The sequence below is a fragment of the Crocodylus siamensis genome, chromosome 1 (assembly GCF_052110815.1).
Source record: "Crocodylus siamensis isolate JL-2025a chromosome 1, ASM5211081v1, whole genome shotgun sequence".
In the NCBI taxonomy this organism is placed as follows: Eukaryota; Metazoa; Chordata; order Crocodylia; family Crocodylidae; genus Crocodylus; species Crocodylus siamensis.
Genome location: NC_143395.1, coordinates 102,501,004 through 102,520,281, shown reverse-complemented (window position 1 = coordinate 102,520,281; position 19,278 = coordinate 102,501,004). Strand labels below are relative to the sequence as shown.

The following is a 19,278-nucleotide window of genomic DNA, read 5'->3' as shown; positions in this document are numbered from 1 at the left end:
GGCAGTATTAAAATCCAGTAGTAGAAATTCTACTGTTTACTGAAGAAGGATTAAGCTTTGCAGGATGCCCACCATTTAAGTGCTATGTACTAGACTTCTGTTTTTTGCATCTTAATAGTGCAATAATGTGGCACTCTGATTAGTGCATTTCTGTCATCATCTGTGTTTACCATACCTTTTTTTTTCTTTTATCTTGTAGTATTAGAAAGAGAAGAATGTATTAGTGGTGCAGACAGTTTTTTGTGTTCTGTTAGAAGCTTTGATTCCAAATGGAAATCTTGCTTTTATACTCGAATTTTGTCTTGGTTAGGAGAGTTTTAACTTAAATTGGCCATCTCTACATGTGCTATTAATGTGTATTTTACTGTGCAGTAAGCCTTCCCTGGGATTGCGTGGACACATGCACCCTTCTGGGAGCAGATCTGCTCCTAAGAGGAGCTGCCTGGTACAGGGCTGCTCCTAGCTTGCTCTGCACCCCTGAGCAGCCAGGGGAAGCTCCAGGGGCTATGGGGGCCAGTCCCAATGAGCATGGAGCCAGGAAAGCTCTGCCAGCTGCAGTGGCAGCTGTCTGTTGGCCCCATGCACACTGGATCTAGAGCGGGGTCCTGATGTGCACAGTGCTGGGAGACAGCTGCTCCTGCAGCTGGCAGAGCTCTCCTGGCCCCATCCACATTGGATCACGTAGCTGCCAGTGAGCCATGTGCACAGCAGGGCTTCTCTTCCTAGCAGAAGGCTCACCAGGAGCTGTCCTGCTTCTAGGATAGCTGCTGGTAAGCCCCCTGCCTGGCAGGTGGCTTGCTGGCAGCTGCCTCTCAAGTGGGACAGCTGCTGACAAGGCCCCAGCTGAGCAGGGACATTAGACCTCCCCAGTCCCCCTGGTGCTGCTTGACTCCCAGCTCCAGGAGCCACACAGTGTTGGGTTAGGAGGGTGCAGAGACTGATCCTGTTCTGAAGCTGATGAGCTCCTGAGTCCTGGAGTCAGCTGGGAGCTGAGCAATGCCAGGACTGGGGACAGAAAACTCCCCATTCCCTCTGGCCCCCTGCTAGTGTGGCTGACCAGGAGCAAATTTGATCTGGTCAACATCGACATGAGAGCAGCTAATCTGGTACCTGTATTTACAAATACTAGCTAACTGTGCAGTAGACTAATTTTACTGCACAGTAAATGCCATGGATGTATAGATGGTGATGCTTTGCTGCACAGTAGTTTCGTCTACTGCTCAGTAAAGCGTCTTGTGTAGATGCCCCGACAGTGACTTCAGTCTACCTTAAAATTTACCAGGTCTTTCACTGTGCCATGTAGACATCTGATACATGTGAAAGCCATGCCACGTCAATGTGACGCATAGGAACTATGGCTGCATTTGCCAGTTTAGTGGTTGGTGTTCTAGCTGTTTTGATATGACATGGTAGGCTTACATGTAGATACAGATTGGAGGACACGTAACAGAAATATGCATTTTTGTGATATAACAGATCAAAAACAAATTGATTTGTCTTGGTGGCTCGAGACCAATGTGGCATGGTGGTATAGAAGGCACTCCAATATTATTAGTAATGTGGCTGACAGCTAGACCGTTACTTAAGAAGATTACTCCCTAGATTCTAATATCAGTTGCACTTTATGATTTATTCTCTTCTTGATACTGTGTGTGCATTATTGTTCCTAACTGCTCATATGATGTTGTACTGACTTGCTATGAACATTCTTGCTTGTGGCTTTTGCAAATCAAATATATGAAACAGTATAAAAAGTTGAAGTATAAAACTTCATCCTGCTTTTCTTCATCTCCTGCTTCCCTAAACAACCTCCTGGCTAAACTGCATAATCTCCTTCACTTTTTTGAGGAGTAGGGATCTTTCTGAGACCCTAGAACAGTGGTTTTCAACCTTTTTTCATTTGCAGAATCCTAAAAAAATTTGAATGGCGGTACAGACCTCTTTGAATTCTGAGTATTTGCATACTTTTGATTGATCATGGATGTCTTTTGTTGGACCCTTTAGACATACTCTCCAGACCCCAGGTTGAAAACCACTGTGCTAGAACATGAGACCTGCAGCTTTGTCTCCTTTATCTTGAACTTCGTAGAAGCTCCTTCAATGGTAGGAAGAATTTGGACATTGGGATAAAAGAGGAGGAACTTTGCACTAGCTGTATTAAGATATCATACCCTGAATATGTAAATATTAGGGACCTACCAAATTCACGGTGGAAGTAAAGTGCATGGGAGCTCCTTTAATCTTGCATGTTCCCCTGTGCACACCTCTATCTGTGTGCCTTCCCCCCTCATTCTGCCCCTTCACTGCTGATTAGCGGAGGACCCCTCTGATCCCTCCTGATCAGCAGGGAAGCTAAAACCACAGTTTTAAACATGACACTGTTTTTGTCTACCTGCCACTCAGCAGCAACCAGCAAGGCTGTCTGGGGCCCCTCAGGCAATTGGTGGCAGGGGGTGTGCACAGGGGAACCTGTAAGACTAAAGGAGCCACAGTTCTGCCAGGACTTCAGTAGGTTCTTGGTAAATATCCAGTCCAGATCAGCATTTACTGTGTGCTACTGTGAAGCAACATTAATTCCTACTTGTTTTTCCATAATTGCTGCTAGAGTACTTTAGAGTACCATGGGTTTTTGACTTTTGCAAGGAGCAGTAAGGTGGGGAAATTTGGAGGGTTCCCTCTGCCAGAATTAGTTCCGTGTATCTGAGGATAGTTTGAGAAGATGCATTATTTCTGGGACCCCTAACTCCATCAGTTTGAAAAAACTTGATAATTCAGGGTGATACTGATGGATTTCCCTATGTTTCTAGTCTTGCTTGGGGCATAAGAAGGAGGAACTTGTCCTCCTGCTTAACACAAATAATTATGACATCATAGGGATAACAGAGACCTGGTGGGACTCCACACATGACTGGACCACGGGTATAGATGGCTGTACCCTGAACAGGAGAGATCAAGTGGATAAAAAGGGCGGGGGTGTAGCTCTCTATGTTAAGGAAAGCTATGCGTCCCTGCAAGCTGATGTTGGCAACTAGGGTGGATGACTGGAGACCTTCTGGGTTAAAATCTGTGGGGAACACGGCACAGGAGACACAACGGTGGGAGTCTAATACAGATCTCCCACCCAAAGTCAAGAGCTTGACCAGGAGTTTGCCCAGGAACTGGCTGAGGCCGCATGCTCCAGGACCATGGTTGTCATGGGTGACTTCAGTTACCCAAACTTCTCGTAGGAGGATCACTTGGGAAAATCCAAGCGGTCACAAAGCTTCCTATTGTGCGTGGATGACCTCTACCTGACTCAAGAAGTCTATGGGCCAATGAGAGGTAAAGCACTGCTCGACCTGGTACTGGCTACTGGGGATGACCTAATCAGTGACTTAGTGATCGATGGGAAGCTGGGTGACAGCAACCATGAGCTGATCACCTTCACCATCTGCCATAAAGCTGGCAAGTCAGTTAGCAACACGGAAGTCCTTGACTTCAGAAAAGCTGACTTTGACAAGCTCAGGAGGCTTGTCAGTGAGGCCCTAAGGGACCATGACCCCAGGGGGAGGGGAGTCCAGGAAGAGTGGTTGCTTCTCAAGGAAGCGATCCTCAATGCACAAGCTAATTTGATTCCATCTTGTAGGAAAGGCAGCAAGAGGGCACAGTAGCCCCCCTGGCTCTCCAGGGATCTAGCAGACCTCCTGAGGCTAAAAAGAAAGGCCTATAAAGGATGGAGGATGGGATTCACCTCTAAGGAGGAATATTGTGCACTGGTCCGGTCCTGCAGGGAGCAAACCAGGAAAGCCAAGGCTGCAACTGAACTCCAACTAGCTTCAAGTTTCAAGGGCAATAAAAACTCCTTTTTCAGATATGTGGGGAGCCAGAGAAAAAGCAAGGGCAACATTGGACCCCAGCTGAACCAGATGGGATAACTGACAACTGACGCCCAGGAAAAAGCCAGCCTATTAAATGGGTACTTTGTGTCGGTCTTTCATCAGTCCCATGGGACGCCCATGCCTGCTACAGGACAGAGAGGTCTAGGTGAGGGAGATCCCCTGCCCTCCATTAATGCTGACTTCATGAAGGAACACCTTGAGAAGCTGGATACCTTCAAGTCAGCCGGCCCTGACAATCTACACCACAGGGTACTCAAGGAGCTGACGAGCGTCATAGCTCAACCTCTGGCATGGATCTTTGAAAACTGGCTTTCTGGTGTTGTGCCCGAAGACTAATGTGGTGCCTATCTTTAAGAAAGGGAGGAAAGTGGATCGGGCTAACCATAGGCCCATCAGCCTGACTTCTATCCTGGGGAAGATCTTAGAAAAGTTTATTAAAGAGGCCATCCTTAATGGACTGGCTGACGCCAACATCCTGAGGGATAGCCAGCATGAGTTTGTTACAGGTAGGTCTTGCTTGACCAATCTCATTTCCTTTTATGACCAGGTGACCTATCACCTGGACAAGGGAGAAGAGATTGATGTCATATATCTTGACTTCAGAAAAGCTTTTGATCTGGTATCCCATGATCACCTCTTGGCCAAACTGGCCAGTTGTGGCCTTGGCTCCACCACGATCCGCTGGCTGGGAAATTGGCTCCGTGGTCAGACCCAGAGGGTTGTAATTGATGGCAGTCACTCATCGTGGTGCCCTGTGACCAGTGTGGTCCCCCAAGGCTCTGTCCTTGGACCCATATTTTTCAGCATCTTCATTAATGATGTGGACATTGGAGTCAGGAGTGGACTGGCCAAGTTCGCCGATGACACCAAACTTCGGGGCAAAGCATCCACATCAGAAGACAGGCAGGCGATCCAGGCTGTCCTGGACAGGCTCAGCAAATGGTCGGATGAGAACCTGATGGTGTTTAAGACCGAAAAATGCAAGGATCTCCACCTTGGGAAGAAAAACGTGCTGCATCCTTATAGGCTCAGCAGTGCTACACTGGCTAGCACTATGGAAGAAAGAGACTTGGGGGTCATGACAAGATGAACATGAGCCTGCAGTGCGATGCTGCGGCTAGTAAAGCAATCAAAACGCTGGCTTGCATCCATAGATGCTTCTCAAGCAAATCCCGGGACGTCATTCTCCCCTTGTATTCGGCCTTGGTGAGGCCTCAGCTGGAGTACTGCATCCAGTTTTGGGCTCCACAATTCAAAAAGGATGTGGAGAAGCTTGAGAGAGTCCAGAGAAGAGCCACGTGCATGATCAGAGGTCAGGAAAACAGATTTTATGATGACAGGCTGAGAGCCATGGGACTCTTTAGCCTGGAAAAGCGCAGGCTCAGGGGCGATCTGATGGCCACCTATAAGTTTATCAGGGGTGACCACCAGTATCTCGGGGCATGTTTGTTCACCAGAGCGCCCCAAGGGATGACGAGGTCGAACGGTCATAAACTCCTGCAAGACCGTTTCAGGCTGGGCATAAGGAAGAATTTCTTTACTGTCCAATCCCCCAAGGTCTGGAACAGCCTGCCATCGGAGGTGGTTCAAGCACCTACATTGAACACCTTCAGAAGTAAACTGGATGCTTGTCTTGCTGGGATCCTATGACCCCAGCTGACTTCCTGCCCCTTGGGCAGGGGCCAGGACTCGATGATCTTCCGAAGTCCCTTCCAGCCCTAATGTCTATGAAATCTATGATTATTTCTGCAGGAGTGTATGATACAGTCCGTCTGTCTCTAATTTACTCTTACTGTTCTTGGGTAATGCAGCCGTGTGCTGTGTCAAGTCATTACCTGGAGACTCTTGCATTGCACAAGCACAATAGGATAAGCTAAGGAAAGCCTGAAGGTTAGCTGTGAATTGACTTACTGCTATACGTTGACTTGCAGAGGGTTGTTTCCCCCCTCTAATATTGTTCCTGTGGCTTGCTGTTTGAAAAGCACCAGTTTTGGTTAAATGTTCTTGTAGAAAAGGCTGTTCAGTTACCAAAAAATAAAAATAGAATCTTAAAAAACAAGGAAATGTCTGTGCTGTTTGAAAGATCAGTTTCAGCTAAAATTACTTCCACTGATGACAAAGCAGAGTTTAACCAAAATATTTATTGTTGAAATTGCTCTATAATTTGTAATGTTGTACAGCTAAATGTAACACTAAGTTTTCCTTTAAGTCCCGGCTATGCAATTACTGTGGCTTGAAAACTACTAAGTATTGCCATGGCTTGCTGTTTAGTGGCTTGGATAAGAACTTGACTAGAGCATTTCAAGAATTAAAAATACAAAATATTATATAGCATTCTTCAGCATATTTTTAAAATTCATCAGTGATGTCTTACCACAATGGAAAAACTAGAGCAGCTTTCTTGCTCTCCTGATTGAATTGCTCTGTACAGTACTCTAATTCAGTGTATAAGCTTTTTAAAGGACTTGGTAAAAGTGTCTATATTTTGTTGTTATGATCTGTATTCCTTTTAAAATATTTGACTTTGCTATTTTAGAAAACTGTCTCTTTTAAAGATTAAGATAGATTAGAATTTGATTAAATGCAAAACCTGGGTGGATTTTTTGTTGTTGTTTAAATAGCTTGTCTGCTTTCACTTACTTACCTGAACTAGAATCCGCTACTAACAAGTGTTATGAAAAACAGCTTGTACTCTATTTTTTGCTGAATTTTGATTTTTAGAATGATTATCCAATAAGTATCTTTGTTTTACATTTTATTCACAACTGGTATATACATAGTATACTTTTATATTGTCTTTTTGGTTGTGGACACTTGTTTTCAGGTATCTGTGACAGGCTTTGAGGTACAGTAACTTTTCTGTGTGGAACAAACTTGTGTTGCCAATTAGTCTTCCTATAGACACTGCATGAACTCATTGCTTTATTTCTCCAGTCTATTGCACATTGACATTTTAAGCTTTCTGGTCTGTAATCCCAAACTCTGTTGTTCTGTTGTGCGTTGTTGTTTTTTTTTAAACATTTCCCAAACTACTATAGTTATGGATTTCGCAGAAATAATGTATAGTGCTTCTGTTAGTTCACTTAACGTTTGTAAATTTATACCATGTGATCCTCTTGAAAGTTCTGGGTTAACTAAGCAGTTCACCTGCTTCTATTTTAGTGTTGTGGTACTGTGAGATATCCAGGAGTCTGATATCCTTTATAAAACTGCTGTGCAATATTAACACTGTTAAGTATACAAACATTTGCACATGATTTACAGGACAAACTAGTATTTTTTTTTTTCCTATAATCAAAAAATGAGTGAAAGCTAAGAGCTGACGCTTTCTGAGGGATGGCATGAGTCTAAAAAGGTTAAGAACAGGTATTCTGTCACTATGTTATATTTACTCTTATTGCTAGAGGTAGTTAGCTATGTTAAAAGGTAGGCAGAAGACAAGGTAGAGATGCTTCTTATAGACTAAATTGTAGATGTATAAGCTTTCATGAGCCTGAGCTCATTTCATCAGATGCTGAAGATGTTATTGTTGGAGCTATCGTTAAATGGTTATGCCTACGTAGTAAGTCATGGGTTTTCAACCTTTTTAAAATAAGTGTACCCTTCTGACTCAAAGCTTCAGGTCCTGTTTCCCCCCCCCCTTTTTTTCTTGTTTTTGGGTGGGGGGGTGCGGATTGAGACCCCTGCAGTGTGGGGGGAGTGGGGCTGGGGCAGGCGCTGCATGGATGAGTTGGGGTGCAGGATGGAGCCACAAGTGGCTCATATGTGGAGCGTGGGGGGGCGCCTCCCACCACTGAGTCCACCTCAGGAGAGCATGGGGGGGCATATGCTCCCTGGTTTGGGGCAGGAGGGAGTGGGGCTGGGGCAGGGGCTGCTCAGGTAGGTCAGGGCGTGGGACCGAGCTGTGCAGCAGGGTGGGGTATGGCTCCTGCCACTACGCACACCCCCAGGAGGGCATGGGGGACATGTGCCCCCAGATTTGCATGGGGTGACTTGCAGCTGGGGTGGCACCGGGCTCTTCCCAGGGTGGGGCTGAGCTGTTCTTGGGGCAGGAGGCACCAGGTGCAGGGGCTATGGTGAATTCCGAAGTGGCCCTGTGTTGAAGGAGGGAGTGGGGCAGGGGCAAGTGCTGCACACCTGGGATCTGCATGCGAGGTGGGGCCAGGGCAGTGCTGGGCTCTTCTTGGCAGGGAGTTGGGCTGAGTTGTGCTTGGGGTGGGTACTGCGAGTGAGGATATGGGAGGGGCTGTGACCACTCCAGAATTTGCCGTGGTCCCTTGAACCCCCCTGCCAGTGCTGCCACCATCTGACCTGAGCATGGCCTGGCCCAGCCCCCGCTGGGAAGAGCCTGGCGCAGCCCTGCCCCCAGAGCACCCCATGCCGCCCCACCCCGTGCGTAGATCTGGGGGGCATGTGCCCCCATGCCCTCCCGGGATGTGCATAGCAGTGGTGCTAGGAGGAGGGTGTTGAATGGAGGGAGAGCTCACATGCAGTTGCCACCACCTGCCACCAACTATTGGCTGAGGGTGGTGGCCTGGTGGCCACTCAAGAGAGCAGGTTGGTGTGGGGGCGGGGAAGGACCGTGTTGTGCCATGTGGGATTGGCAGTACCCAACGTGCCCTCCCCACCCCCCCCCCGTAAGAAGCAAATATGCTAGGGTAGATGGCACCACCATGTCCTGGGGTGCACTATGTCTGCATCTGCCTGCCCGTGCGTACCCCTGAAGACCTTTCTAAGTACCCCAGGGGTATGCACTACAGGGGTTGTGTCAACCAGGGGTATAAGTGTTTCTGTCTTCATTCCAGTTTACTTTTTGTGAGCCTGTTTCTTTCTCAGTTCCTGCAATGTTTTCTTTATAGGAAATTATTATCCCATTCAATCATGAAAAAAAACTGAAAACCTGGACAGTGATAAATATAATCCTATGGCCATCATTTTCATACTTATACCAGTATCAGACCTTAAGGCATGCATCTTAAGTTCTATGTCTCCCCTCTCAGAGGACTCTCTTGGATTGTAGTCTTTGGGATGGCAGTGACTTTGAGAAGAGGAGAGGCATCATCAGGAACCATCAGATTATGCCCATTCATCAGTTACAAAATTGCTACCAACAAATTCTGGCTGCATCGTTTCTTGCATAACCTAGATTTTGAGTGGCCTGGCATTAAAGCTGTGTTTTAGGGTTGTAGGGTGCTGACAGGTGAGGGGGAAGGGGGAACACATTTTACTGGAAGCAGCAGCGTGCTACTTGGACCAGGATCTGCAGCATTTGTATTGATCAGGCACTTCAGCAGGGCTTTTGGATGCTTTTATCTAAAGCCGATTCAATCATCTATTAGAAAAAAGCTCCACTGAAGTGCCTGATCTATGCAGACTTTGGGAAAGCTGGGTCCAACTCTGTGATGCCTCTCCTGGGCATATGCTGGGCTCAGTGCGGGAGCATGCCAAGTTTAAAGTAGTGCTGGGGTTTGTTTGTTTTTTCTTTCCACATCTACAAGCAACCCTAACGCTGCTCTAGTTTTAATTCACTTTAGTCATTGCAAGTTTTACTACTGGAGTAATAGAGAGGGAGATTTGTACACGAGATGCTTACTGTGGAGCTGACTGATTAGCTCCATAGTAAAGTCCCAGCATCTACCTGTGCATCCCTGTTAGCCCTCACTAACTAATAAGTGCCACCATAGGATAGCACTTGTGAATGTTATTTTTATGTGCTGCAACACATGTGTAGACACTGATGGGGCTGGCTGGAATATGAGAGTGCAGGGGGTTACCTGCTGGGTAGCCCCACACTCAGGCCGCAGCCAGCCCCTCCACAGGATGCTGAGCTGGGTGAAGCAGCCCTGGGCTTGCAGATTGACCCCCGAGGCCGCCTGCCAACTAGGGCTGCTTCAGCTTGGCTCGATGTGCTGTGGTCTTGGGTGCACTGCGGTCCATGCTTCGCCCGGGAGTTGTAAACTCCAGCATGCTGCACTGGAGTTTATTCAGTTACATTAATTGCTCGTGTAGGCGTGCCCAGTAAGAAACAACTAATCACTTCTGATAGCTATATTTTATGTTGGGCTGTGTGGTTTTCTTTGTTGCAATGATGATGTGTGTGGTAGAAAAACTTAAAATATGTAGAGAGGGCTGAAACCTCTGAATTTTCAGTATTTTCTGAATGTGGTGGTTGCTTACAACATGAAAGACTATTCTGTTTCTTGATTCTAGTTAAATTAAATGTTTTTATTAAATGTGGGGAAGACAACAGCATTCCTTAGCATAGAATTCGTGGATCTCAATACATTCCTTCTAATTTTGTTCAGTTAGGAACTCATGGGATAATTACAGAATAGAATCAGATGTTTCACTATCCTTCATATTTGAGGCAGTTTAACACACTTTACAAAAGAAAGTCCTGGAAACAGAGTAATATAGTGGAGGTTAAACTGCATATATACTATTTCTGATTTCATTTGATATTTGAATCCTGTTCTGTAGTATGAAGGAATATTTGGGAAAGAGACCGTCTTTTATAAAAACTGCTATGAAACATGAAACTTGCAGTACAGATAACTAGAAGGGACCTAGGTTAAACAGCTTGCCCACAAGAATGAAAATAAATCTGAAGACAAAATTGGAACTATTACTAAAAGTTGTTGAAACCACAAGATTTCTATGTTTTTTTTCAGCTGAAGTAGAATATGTGGGGTGTGGTATTCCTATTAATTATTCTAGTGGCCCAGAGGCTAGCCATTAGCACTACCAGCTTGAATTTTCAACTAAAAATACCATATGTTCTTGCATCCAATGCTCATCTTTTCCAGAATTCAGCTGCTGGAAACTAGAGTGTATATTGTTAGCACAAAAGTATCAGTATTAGCCTCTGCCAGGGGATTCTGCAAGTAACATTGCAGTGGTGCATGTGGGATTTCCTGGCAGGCATGCCACAGATTGGCTCTGTACCCTCCCCCAGTGCCACTCTGGTCCCCTTTCTCTGCCCAGCCTCCTGCCCTGCCTTATGCTCCTTATTTTGTGGTCCCTGCCTGATCTGCTCTGCTTTCTGCTTCCTGTTTTGTGCTTCCCATCCTGATCTCCTGCTTTTTCTGCTTCCTGCCCTTTCTGCTATGCTGCCTGTTCCTTCCCTGATCTGCTCCATGCCATGCACAAAAGCTGCCCTTGCCACTTGTAACACTTGTGCCATAGGTTGACCAAATCTGTCCTAGCATATCTTATTTTGGAGCATGAGTATGAGAAAATATAGTATTCTTGGATAGTCATAAATAAAAATAAATACAAGTGCTCTCATAACGTGTCTGACTGGTATAAAATTATAATCACATAGAGAATGTATTGTAGTTAACAAAATGAATGTAGTAGAAAATAATGCTGTGCAAAACACCATCGTTTTATTTTGATGTCTGTTTCGCTGTTTTGAAGAGACAGTGTTTCATTTTGTTTCGTTGTTTAGTTTCCTGAAAACTGTTTCGGTGAGTTTTGATGTTTCGCCCATATGCTATAATATGAGATCATGAAAATGACTGACTAATATTTTGTCATTTCTTGCCTGATTTTGATGAAAACCGCAGGCATGGTAGCCCATTCTAAGGACATGACGCCTGCCAAGTTTCAAGGAGGTAGGTGCAGAGGTTTCTGGGAAACTGCACCTCAGACTGTTCAAACCAAAAGTCCTGACACTTGCCAGCAGTGGCAGCCTCCTTTCATCCGGCACGCAGATCCATGGGCTCGCACCCTGGGAGGATTTTGGCACAGCCCAGCAGCCCTTCCAGGGGTGCGAGCCCTTGGATCTGCACCCCAGATGGGAGGAGGCTCAGGCTGCTTCTCCCACCTGAGACCGGTGCTGGGTGCGGGCTGCGCTTGACAGCAGGCAAGACTGCTGCTAATGCTGCTGCAGCCTGCATCTCCTCTCATCCGGCATAGATACAAGGGCTCTCACCCCCCGGGAAGAGGCTGGCACAGCCTGGCAGCCCTCCCAGGGGTGCAAGCCCCCAGATCTGCACCTCAGATGAGAGGAGGCTCGGGCTGCCTCTCCCACCAGGGACTGGCGCTCCCCACGCATCTCCCTGCCTGGTTCCAGCCCCCCTGCAGGTTATCAATAACAGCAGCTGCACTCTTGACCTTGTGGCACAGCCCCCCTGCACAGGAGGGGGCAGCACGGCTTGGCCTCAACTGCCAGGTATCTGCGCAGCCTCTGCCACAATGCGTTGCTCCGGACTGTCACCCAGGGCCGCACACCGCTTATAGGGACTGCTCGCCACACCGGCCTGGATCCTGCATGCATGAGACCTGTGCCATCTGGCCAGGTCACTTCTATGCATGCAGGACCCAGGCCGGTATGGCTGGTGGTCCCTGTGAGTGGTGAAAAGCCCCAGGTGACAGCCCAGAACTGACTGAAAGCACACAGCCCCATGCCAGGTTGCAGCAGCACGCTGTGGCAGAGGCTATGCCTGTGGCAGAGGCTGTGCGGATACTTGGTGGCTGGGGCCAAGCTGCGCTGCCCCGCGCTGTGCAAGGGGGCTGTACCAAAAGGCCAGGAGTGTGGCTGCTGTTGCTGGTAAGCTGTCGGAGGAGCCGGAGCCAGGCACAGGCTGAGTGGGGAGCTATAGCTCAGCAGGGAGGTGAGTGACGGGTGCTGGTCCCTGGTGGGAGAGGCAGGCTGAGCCTCCTCTCATCCGGGGTACAGATCTGGGGCTTACACCCCTAGGAGGGCTGCAGGGCTGTGCTGGACTTCTCCTGGGGGTGTGGGACCCCAATCTACATGCTGGATGACAGGAGACTGCTGCTGCTGCTTGGGACCAGTGCCAGGCACAGTATGTGGCCAGTGCTGGGAAGATTGGTGCTGCCACTGGCCCCAGTTGGCAGCAACAGCATGCTGTCATCCCATGCGCAGATCCAGGGGTCTGCACCCCCAGGAGGGCTGCAGAGCTGTACCAGACTCCTTCTGGGGGGCACAGAACCCTGGATCTGCATGCCGGATGACAGAAGGGTGCTGCAGCAGCACCAGTCTTCCCGGCCCTGGGCGTGGGCTGCGTCCAGTGTTGGTCCCAGGCAGCAGTAGCATCCTCCTGTCATCCGGTATGCAGATTGGGGGCTGTACCCCCAGTAGGAGTCTGACACAGCACCACAGCCCTCTCAAGGGTGCGGGCGGCTCCCTGATCTGCATGTCAGATGACGGGAGGCTGCTGCTGCCAGCTGGGACTGGCACTGTGTGCAGCCTGTGCCGAGTGCTGGGAAGACTGCTGCTGCTGGCCCCACCTGGCAGCCATAGCATGTTGTCATCCTGCACACAGATCCAGGGACCCACTGCCCTGGGAGGGCTGCAGAGCTGTGCCAGACTCCTCCCAAGGGGGCACAGTCCCAATATCTGTGTGCCGGATAACAGGAGGCTGCCACTATCCGCTTCAAAATTCAAAACATTTCAAGTGTCCTAGTTTCATTTTGAAGCTGTTTTGAAGGGTTTTGTTTTGTTTTGATTTTACTGTTTTGAGCTGGAAACGCATCAAAACAGCTCCGAAACGAAACACCCAGAGAAATTTCATACAGCCGTAGCAGAACATGCACTTTTTAGTTCTTGGTTTGAGAGGAATGGATAGTAAGGTCCAAGGTTGAGAATCATCACTGTGACTACTAAATGTCTGCAAATTTTCTGTTTTATAAACTGCAAAACATAAAAGCATACTTGGCAACATGGCTTCTCTCTAAAACTTCCAATTTTAGTGTAGCTTTTTGGTATAATCTTACTTTTTTGCCACCTATGTTTTGTCCATGTCCTTGTTGAAATATAGCAATTTAAATTCTTAAGCCATGTCATCTAGGCTGATACGCAAGTGATATGATGCACTTTTGGGAAGGACTGTTTGTTATCATCAATATGCCACTTCTTGTAGATTGAAACTGAATGGTACATGAGTTTTTGGGAGTGAAATATTAAGAGATGAGCCTTTTACTTCTAGGAACAAGCTAGGTTTGGTAGTTAACCAGTCTTTACCATCTGCTGATTTGGCCTGTATGGAAGGAGTTGATAGATTCAGTAAGTGGACAGGAGGTCTGCATCTAGAATAACCATTGCAGTTTGAACTATTTTGTACTATACTGACTAGAGGCTAAAGGCTAAAAGCTGTGTGTAGAGTAGTGTCTTGCTTCAGGAAAACACCATCTGTACAACTTATTTCAACTCTATGAAGGGATAACACACAAGGTTGCCGTTACCCTTGTGCTTTCAAAAACTTTAAATTAAACTCTTTTATATATATTAAAAACAAGTTATTGCTTGTTTATGCTCAGCTGCTGGCTGATCATGTTGATTTTAATTCTTTCACTTAGCAAAGCCCTTGGCTATATCTTTTTTTTAAATACTAGACTACTGAAGAAGTCTATCAATTCATTAGCGGCAAGTGGATTTTTAAAAGGCCTGGGGTAACTACTAAACAGAATACGTTTCTATTGACTTAATCATTTTAAAGATTTACCTTTCATAAATAGTACATTTTTTCTCTCTGTTCTATCCTATATCATTTTAATAGCAACTATGTGTATGTGCGTTTGTGTCTGTTTGTGGGTGTGTGTACTCTAGTTGCTATAAAATACATTATACAATTATAGTTGCTATAAAAATAAATCTTACTCTATATTTGGAAGCAACCAATGTGTAATAAGTATTGATAACACTTGTATATTTTTGTGTGAATGCTGCACGTTTATAGATCCCTGGGTCACTGGTTTGTTTTTTATTCAAAAAGTGCAGTTGTCCACGCACATACCAGTCTGTCTTCACAGTTTTCCATATGTTTTAGCCACTTTTCTTTCGCTGTGTTTAAACTCAGATACGTCTCCAAGGCAACATTGTACCATGAAGATTGTTGATTTTCCATAAAATTTCCCAGCTGTTGGCTGTGTTTACAGTAGGTATAATTTGTTAGATAAAGTGCAGGACATACACAATGTCTAGTGGTATTATGACTTTGGAACATGACCAGCTGAAAATAGTTTTTAGTTGGCTGAACTTCTCAGTCACTGTCATGAGGCCCTAGATTTCTGGCTGCATACTACTGATGGCCCAAAACATTAATCTGTTGAATGCTGTGGGAATATTTATTCATTTGGCTGGCAGGCTGAAAAATGCTTCCAGGCTAATTGTTTCATATTAGATGCCAAAATGAAAATGTATTTTTTGCAGTAGAAGGTAAAAACTGCCCTCTATTTGAAGTTTGAATGTAGGGCTGTTTAGTTAGTTTTCATAATATATACATTTATAATGTTGCAGTTATAATATGCTCCTGAACATAAAGAATGAGTACATGTAAATGCTTTGGGTATATCTTACCAAGGTTTGACTAAATTGATTCTTGGTGACATAGTTTCATAGTTTCTAGGGTCTGAAGGGACCTGTTCAGATCATCTAGTCCGACCCCCTGCCATGGCAGGGAAGAATACTGGGGTCAAATGACCCCAGCAAGATGTTCATCTAACCTCCTCTTAAACACCCCCAGGGTGGGAGCCTGCACTACTTCTCTTGGAAGCTGGTTCCAGATCCTAGCCGCCCTGACCGTGAAGTAGTGCCTCCTGATATCTAACCTGAACCTACCCTCTGCCAGCTTGTGACCGTTATTCCTGGTCACTCCTGGCAGTGCTCAGGGGAACAGTGACTCCCCAGAGCCTGCTGATCCCCCCCCCGACTAGTTTATAACAAGCCACAAGATCCCCCCTCAGCCTTCTCTTTTGGAGGCTGAACAGGTTCAGGTCCCGTAGCCTCTCCTCATAGGGCCTGCCCTGTTGTCCCCTGATCATACGAGTGGCCCTCCTCTGGACCCTCTCCATGCTGTCGACATCCCTCTTGAAGTGTGGCGCCCAGAACTGGACGCAATACTCCAGCTACGGCCTGACCAGTGCCGCATAGAGGGGGAGGATCACCTCTTTGGACCTGCTCGAGATGCATCTGTGGATGCATGCTAAGGTGCAGTTGGCCTTCCTAACTGCCTCTCCACACTGCCAGCCCATGTTTGTCGTAGAGTCAATGGTGACCCCAAGATCCCTTTTCGCCTCCGTGCTGACAAGAAGGGAGTTCCCCAACCTGTAGGTATGGTGCCGATTGTTCCTCCCCAGGTGCATCACCTTGCACTTGTCTGTGTTGAAACCCATCCTATTCACATCCACCTACCCTTGTAACCTGTCTAGGTCTGATTTGTAGCCTGTTGCATCCTTCCAGTGTGCCCACGTCCCCCCACATCTTAGTGTCATCAGCAAATTTGAACAGGGTGCTTTTTACCCCCTCCTCCAAATCACTGATGAAGATGTTGAACAGTGCGGGCCCGAGGACCGAGCCCTGCGGAACCCCGCTGCCCACGTCCTTCCAGGTTGAGAGAGACCCATCCACTACCACCCTCTGGGTGTGGCCCTCCAGCCAGTTGGCGACCCATTTGACTGTGTGGGTGTCTACACCCCCCCCCCTCCCCCAGTTTCTTAATGAGAACGGGGTGAGAGACAGTGTCAAAAGCCTTCCGGAAGTCCAGGAAGACTATATCCACTGCTACCCCTGCATCTAATGATCTGGTGATCTGATTGTAAAAGGCCATCAGGTTGGTCTGACAGGACCTGCCACTGATGAACCCATGTAGTTGAAGTTAAGCAAACGGTTTGGGAAACATTTAGAAATTATACATACTTATTTTAAAGTATCTTACATCCAATGCAAAAGTGTTTTCAAATTCTAAATGGATTTTTGTTTTCCTTTTGGTATAGGACGTGTATGATACAGAAAGTGTTGGAAGGACCTTTTATGTGAGAAACCAAACTAAGCTGGACAAGACGCAATAAGCAGTAGAAAAGGTATGTTAGATGCCTCTATCTAGCTTTTTATGCTTCTTTCCTTTTGAGGTGTGTGTGTGTGTGTATTTCATTTAGTGTACAGTTTGTACATGGTTGGCAAGAATACTTTATTGCAGTGATTGGCTGATAAGTTTTTATTACTTTTTCTGGCGGAAGTTTAGGTTCTGATGCTTAACCTGTTTATCTGTAGAGATCTTTCTCTAAACCAATTTGTATAGCTGTGATGGCAGATCTGCTGTTTATAAATGTATACTGACTGACTAGATTTTCAGTAAAGCCTATTTAAAAAAAAAAAATCAATTGAAGTTATTGTCTCTGCCTTTGTCTCAAAAAAAAAAAAATGTTACTCGAAAGGAATGGAATAACTTGAACAACCAGAGTTAAGTACTGGCCATTTCTGTTATCCACAACTAGTTAGACACGGGTGGGCAAAATGCGGCCCATGGGCCGGACGTGGCCTGTCAGGCCATTCTGTCTGGCTTACAGGGCCCTTAAAAAATTTAGAAAACTAATATTTATCTGCCCCTGGCTGCCTGTCATGCGGCCCTCGATGGCATGCCAAAACTCTTAAGTACTCTGCCCAAAATAATTGCCTACTGCTGAGTTAGAGTTAGGAGAAATGTTATTCAGAGCACTCTTGTATTGCAATGGATTGAACGCTGAGGTTGCTTTTATTTCACTGGCTACAGCAGAGGTATCAAAGATATTGGCCTGCAGGACTCCTGGAGGGGCTGGGAATTCAGAGACTTGCTGCTGGATTCCAGTAGAGGGAGCCACATTGGGCATGTATGTTGGCAGCAGGGGCATGAGCAACAGGTGTGTGAATCCATGCTTCTTAGGAACCCCCAGCTGGTGGTGGTGGTGGTGTTGCTGCTGTTTGCAGAGAAGTGTCCAGATCCCTCCCACAAGAAGCCCCATAGTTTGGATCTGGCCCAGGGGTCCAAAGGAGTTTGCATCATGTGTTCATACCCTTACTGGTAGGATTGAAGTTAGAGCAACAATGCTATGTATTTTAGATGACTGCCTGCTCATAGCTGAAGTTATTTGTTTCTGTTATCCAGACAGTATTAATAGTGCTCTATTTATTATGTAGGCTACAGAGTTTTTTCTACATGTTAAGGTTCTCTTAATTTAGGGGTAGGCGAAACAGCAAATCTGGCTGGTGTCTGGACTCTGTTTCCTAGCAGCCCCTGCCTGAGGGGCACCCGGCTGGTCTCGATGGAGCTGGCAGAACCGGGACTTTGCCTAACTGGGCCCCGTGTTGTCACGGCCCCGTGCTTCTAGAGTCTCCATGGAGACTGGATGGGATCCATGTGGCTGGGTGTGCAGCTGAGCAGGGAGCTGCTCTGGTGCTAGGGCTGGGATTTTGCGGTGGTGACAACACAAAGCCCAGGTCTGGGCATAGCTGCGATCTGCTCCCTGCATGCTCCTGCCCACAGAACCCATGCTCATCACAGGGGTGTGTGGGCAGCAGATCGCGACTGCCCTTGCCCCAGCCCAGCGCTGTCACTGCCCCAAGATCCTGGGGTCTCCCTGGCACTGCCCACCCATCTTGCCCTATCCAGCTTCCTGACCCATATGCCCATATGGGTCCTTCCCCTGGAGGTAAGTGTGGGGCATATGGGTCAGGATATCTGGGCAGCGGGGCTGGGGCTGGCTGCAGCAACCAGAAGGAGCCACTGCCACAGGGGCTGCTGGGAAATGGAGTCTGCTACAGGCTGGATTCAACACATTGCCCGAACTTTGCCCACCCTGTCTTAATCTGTCGGTATATAAGGAGGCATCTGTCCCCCACTTTATAGCTGGGGTGACTTGTAGTTTCTAATATCACTGGTTTAGGAATTAATATTATGAAGAATTGTAAGGGGATGCATACTTCAAATTTGATTCAATTTCTTCAAACTTCTTTAGCAAAAGGAATTGTTTTTAACAAGTTTCCTTTGAAATGTCTTGTTGCTTTTAACCAGTGGTTCTCAATCTCTTTGGTCTCAAGGCACCCATCAAAATCTTTTCAAAATTTAGCTGCGCCCCATGTAAAAAAAAAAAAAAAAAAAAAAAAGTAAATATATTATGAATAATAAATATAACTGCATCATTAATTCATATGTTAGTAATGGATTGTATTGTATTAGATTAGATTAGATTCCCCCCACTGCATGCACAGTGGCAGTTTGGATAAAAGGTGCATCTGAGTCATACAGGGCCAAAACAATTTCTTGAGCTGAATTCTCTTTTCTACCTAATGATTTAAGTATGTTGGATTGTATTAACTAACTCCAACTAATACCTTTTAAAAAAAGGCAAGGCATGTTATGCCTTTAATGTTTCCTAAGCAGTTGAACTAAGATCTAGGAGGATTTGGGGCTTCAATTAAACCAGCCAGTTTGCGTTAAAAGTGTATATTGTTTTATCTACCCTAATATTCCACTATATTAAATAATGTCCAACACACCTTAATAGTTTATTCCTGCCTTTATGGTAAAACTGTCTTTTTCTTTTTTTCCAAGCCAGGAATTCTGTCTGGTTTTCCCTTAATCTTATGCTTTTTTCTTTAAAGCGAAACAAACAAGATCCT

The 19,278-nt window shown here is 46.4% G+C and overlaps 1 protein-coding gene across 11 annotated transcripts in view; it reads left to right on the top strand.

The window, feature by feature from the left end:
- Nucleotides 1–19,278, top strand: part of EPB41L2 (erythrocyte membrane protein band 4.1 like 2) — a 226,742-nt gene that overhangs the window by 4,144 nt on the left and 203,320 nt on the right. For 10 of the 11 annotated variants that reach the window (XM_090039111.1, XM_090039110.1, XM_090039105.1 and 7 more), the window contains exon 2: nt 16,617–16,703. The gene's annotated coding sequence lies outside the window, so the exon portion shown is untranslated. Of the gene's footprint in view, nt 1–14,726; nt 14,780–16,616; nt 16,704–19,278 lie in introns of those variants that run through there. The other variant, XM_090039024.1, reaches the window with a different exon arrangement.